Here is a 5,434-nt window from a genome sequence, read left to right on the forward strand (position 1 = left end):
AATATAACCTGTCATAGATTTTATCATTTATCCTTGCTATATTAGTGTATTTCTATTTGCAACGTGCTTTAGCAGCTTAGGTTTCGAGGTGCGATCTAGTTCCAACAATCATCAGGATGTATCTCACAACCACAGATCGGGAGAGTGTCGAGACTCTATAGAGAGTCACAACAAACTAATGAACGCTTATTAACCAACTGTCTCTAGCGAGATGATCCGGAGGCACCACAAAACTTCTAACATGTGCCTAATAAGGCATGTTAGCGAAGCGCCTTACATCTGACGGGTTAAGCGCACGTCAGTTACTCGGAGTCATTTCTGGCAAGGTTAGGGTGGCACGCGACTAGTCTGAGCAGGGTTTTAAGCAGTAGCCAGCAAAAAATTTGCACACATAACCATATATATGAAAATAAGCATAAAATAGAAAATAACTACGTTGAGTATCTCTTAGTGGCAGTCCGATCAATTGTCGTTGGAAAACGGCTAAGGACCTTGACTTCACCTGGAATGGAGCCGTGATACAGAGGTTGGCTCCACCTAGAACGGAGTTGTGCTTCTGAGCTTCACACCATTCAAAACAGAGTTATGCTACTGAGTTTGGCTCCACCTAAAACGGCGCCATGCTTCTGAGCTTGGCTCCACTGGACCGAGTCGTACTAATGAGCATTGCTCCATCTAGTCCACAGCCAAACAAAATATTATTTTGTGAAATCTTTTCAGTAATATATTATGTTGTGAGATCTTTCCAGATATAGGTTAGCTTTGTTAAAATCGTCCACCGTATCACCATTTCGATCTGAACTTCTGAAGCATAGTACTGTATAGTTTGTTTTAGTGAATATAAGTTGCATGCGACGCAGAAATTTGGCAAACTGAAATTTCCAACAAAAAAAGTCCTTAGGGATTTAATCTGACACTTAACAGAATTAATCTGGCACGTTGTCTTAAGAATAGTCTTTTTTGGATGAGTACAAATAGCCTAGTGACAGTACACTGCATGCGACTATACGAAAAGAGTAGGACAGGTAGAGTGCACCTCAGCTGGAATGTGGGCAATGTTCAGTGTCCGAGCAGGTGTGAACGCAGCTGGATGATTGGCAGAGTAGGCAGATTCGAGTTTTGGTCAAGGAAACGCACTGTCCTATGTGAGCTTGCTTGCCAAGAAACCTTTATATTTTGCATAGTTTTAATAATTGCGCATCCACGTTAGTACTTCGCTGGCTTCCCATACAAGCCAATGAACATTTCATATGTGCACTTAATTAGGTGTGTTGGCTTAATATGCCTTAAAATGGACAGACATTGGTTCTAGCGGATCTTCCTATATCTGGATCGACTTGATTAGGTGTGAACGCAAATGTCATCGTGGAATGATACTGGCAAGATCCTAGTTCTGGTCATAGCAGGATTGTCCCACGTGAAGTAATTCGACGGCAGGAACTTCTCGGTGGTGATTCAGTTCCATCTATAAGTGCATCTCCACTCGTACCTCCTATACGGGTTTTGACAGTGGCTTTCACCGGATTGTACGGAGGCGCCGGATGAAACTTTGCTATGGGGGAGGATGATCTTGTTGGATAATTAGGTACAATTTCCATGATTAATTCCAGAATATTAAGCATGACGACAGTAACTACTAACATGTGAAACTCGAACATACTAGATGCAGTGATCAACATGAACAGTAGTAGAGCAAACAAGTACAACATCCATCGCTAAACGGATCGAGATATGTCGCACGTACCGATCCGGTGGAGGTGGCGGTGAAGGTGTAGCGGACGATGTTGCAGCGAGTAACGTTGTTGATGACAACGTTGTTGATGACGGGGACGACGGGTCGTAGTAGACGGCGGTGAGCAGCACCGCCCGACTTGGACGGAAGGCGACCCGTGATGAAGAGCTTGAGCGAGCCGCGCGAGCGCTTCCCAAAACCCACTCGCCCTCTCCCGCACAGGATCGCAAGGACGAGCGGTTCCGGAGACCTGCTCTCCCATTCGCCGATGCACGTCGGCGCGCGGGATGGAGTAGGCTACGATGGCGGCGCAAGCGCAGAGAGGTGGAAACCCTAACTCGTGTATTCGGTTTGTTTCGCGGTAGCCGGGCAAGAGATTATATAGGCTCGGGAAACCCTAGGCAACGTGGGCCACACCCACGTCGCACGAACGTTTCGAGTCGGTTACAGATAGCCCACGATCCGGGAGCGACCCGAACCGACTAACTGCGACGCGTCCGTCTAGGACTCTGTTCGTTTTCCTGAGCTGCAAAAAGTAAGGAAAGTCTCGGCTCGAGGCTCAATCCACTCACCACGAGCGCGGCGCGCGCGTCGTGACGTGACGTGTCATGTCAAGTCGAGACGAGCGAGCGAGGAGGAGGAGGAGGAGTGCGCGCGTGTAGCACTCCTATTCTCACTCACTTACTAGTGGTGAAACAACCCACCTTATAAGGTGGTCTAACTTCCTCCCAACTTTTCATGTGGGACTAAACTTCCCACCTCTTGTCACTCCCTAGTGAGCTGCCACCAACTTGGGCTCAAAATCACAAGGCTGCCACTAAGTGGGCTTTGAGATTTATAGGGAAAATTTGAAATCTAGTATGGGCCACCAAATGTGGGCCCAATATTTTAACAATCCCCCACCAGATCTCAAATACTCATTTAGAGATTTACCAATACTCACTGCTTGTTTATATACCAGTTGTTTCAGCGGAGACCGTTAAGTTGAACTTCCGCCTAGAACCTTAAGCTACATCCATTCACACTTGAACAATGGACTAAGCCTTGAATTGCAAGTTTTGCGTGAACAGGGTTTCACTCAAAGTCATGACCAGTACATGGCTGCCGTAGCCTACCCCGCGGGTGAAGCATATGCGTCATACTTCGTGGTCTCTTCATGAGTTTACTAGAGATCACCCAAATCTCATAGATTGCGACGTTTAACAATCGGACTCATATAGGTGTGTTATTTCAAGAATGCTCTAGAGGACAAGCATCTTTGCTAAAATAGCCAACATAAACACATTAAGGCTTTTGCCAACCTCGCCTTACAGACAATTGAGAGTTGTGCATCTTCACATAGAGAGGGTTACATAATACTCTCCTCAATTAAACCACTAGTTTGTTCTTCCCGGGTCCTAATTCACGGGATCTCCGATCACAAAGGTTGGGTTACCACTATGGTGTAACATCAACGGGTCTCAAACCCATCTCCTCGATGCACTTTCTATCACATTACGTGATAGTCCCTTTGTAAAGAGATCTGCCAGGTTTTTGTCTCGTTTGAATATATGTAACAGCTTATTACTCCGGAGTTTCGCAATTTCCCGACGGACTTCAAACGTCTCTTGACGTGTCTTGATGACTTCGCGTTATCCTTAGAATTGTTCACTTTGACAATTACAGCTTGATTGTCACAATTCAAAAGGATTGCCGGAACAGGTTTTTCAACCACAGGCAAGTCCATCAAGAGCTCACGCAACCATTCCGATTCAACAAGTGGTTGTGTCTAAAGCGATAAGTTCTCGCTTCCATAGTTGACCTCGTCAATATGGTTTGCTTGCAAGATCTCCATGATACTCGCGCCACCTCCAAAGGTAAATACATACCCACTTGTGGCGTACGGATCAGCTACATCCGAGATCCAATTCGAATCACTATATCCTTCAAGCACAGACTGGGTGCCCCGAATAGTGAATCCCATAACTCATTGTACCACATAGGTAGCGCATGACCCTATCAAGTGCATGCCAATGATCAGTACTCGGGTTTGACATGAACCTACTCAACTTGCTAATAGCAAAAGAGATGTCCTGGTCTAGTCGCGCTCGCTAAATACATGAGTGAGCCAACAATCCGAGAGTATCTCGGCTGATCTACGGCAATCCTCCGGTTCTTGCGTAATGTCACACTGGGATCATAAGGTGTTGGAGAAGACTTGCTAGCAATATAGCCGAACCGGCTCAAGATCTTCTCAAAATAATGAGATTGTGTTAGAGTAATCCCACTCTCGTTCTTAATAAGCTTGATGTTCAGAATCACATCAGCTTCTCCCAGATCTTTCATATCAAAGCACTGATACGTCTCCGACGTATCGATAATTTCTTGTGTTCCATGCCACATTATTGATGATATCTACATGTTATATGCACATTTTATGTCATATTCGTGCATTTTCTGGAACTAACCTATTAACAAGATGCCGAAGTGCCGATTCGTTGTTCTGCTGTTTTTGGTTTCAGAAATCCTAGTAAGGAAATATTCTCGGAATCGGACGAAATCAACGCCAAAGATCTTAGAATCCCCGGAAGCATCCAGAACACCCGAGAGTCGCCAGAGGGGGGCCACACAGGCCCCAGATGATAGGCCGGCGCGGCCCACCCCCTGGCCGCGCGGCCCTATGGTGTCGTCGCCCCTTCGACCTTCTGACGCCGCCTCTTCGCCTATATAAAGCCCCTGGACCTAAAACCACGATACGGAAAAGCCACGGTACGAGAAACCTTCCAGAGCCGCCGCCATCGCGAAGCCAAGATCTGGGGGACAGGAGTCTCTATTCCGGCACGCCGCCGGGACGGGGAAGTGCCCCGGAAGGCTTCTCCATCGACACCACCGCCATCTTCATCAACGCTGCTGTCTCCCATGAGGAGGGAGTAGTTCTCCATCGAGGCTCGGGGTTGTACCGGTAGCTATGTGGTTCATCTCTCTCCTATGTACTTCAATACAATAATCTCATGAGCTGCCTTACATGATTGAGATTCATATGATGATGCTTGTAATCTAGATGTCATTATGCTAGTCAAGTGGGTTTTACTTATGTGATCTCCGGAGACTCCTTGTCCCACGTGTGTAAAGGTGACAGTGTGTGCACCGTGTGAGTCTCTTAGGCTATATTTCACAGAATACTTATTCGCTGTTATGAATGGCATAGTGAAGTGCTTATTTATATCCCTTTATGATTGCAATGTGTTTTGTATCACAATTTATCCATGTGCTACTCTAGTGATGTTATTAAAGTAGTTTATTCCTCCCGCACGGTGTAATGGTGATAGTGTGTGCATCCGTGTTAGTACTTGGCGTAGGCTATGATTATGATCTCTTGTAGATTATGAAGTTAACTATTGCTATGATGGTATTGATGTGATCTATTCCTCCTACATAGTGTGAAGGTGACGAGTGTGCATGCTATGTTAGTACTTGGTTTAGTTGTGTTGATCTGTCATGCACTCTAAGGTTATTTAAATATGAACATTGAATATTGTGGAGCTTGTTAACTCCGGCATTGAGGGTTCGTGTAATCCTACGCAATTAGTGGTGTTCATCATCCAACAAGAGAGTGTAGAGTATGCATTTATCTATTCTGTTATGTGATCAATGTTGAGAGTGTCCACTAGTGAAAGTATGATCCCTAGGCCTTGTTCCTAAATATCGCTACCGCTGCTTGTT

Source organism: Lolium rigidum, chromosome 7 (assembly GCF_022539505.1).
Source record: "Lolium rigidum isolate FL_2022 chromosome 7, APGP_CSIRO_Lrig_0.1, whole genome shotgun sequence".
Taxonomy (NCBI): domain Eukaryota; kingdom Viridiplantae; phylum Streptophyta; class Magnoliopsida; order Poales; family Poaceae; genus Lolium; species Lolium rigidum.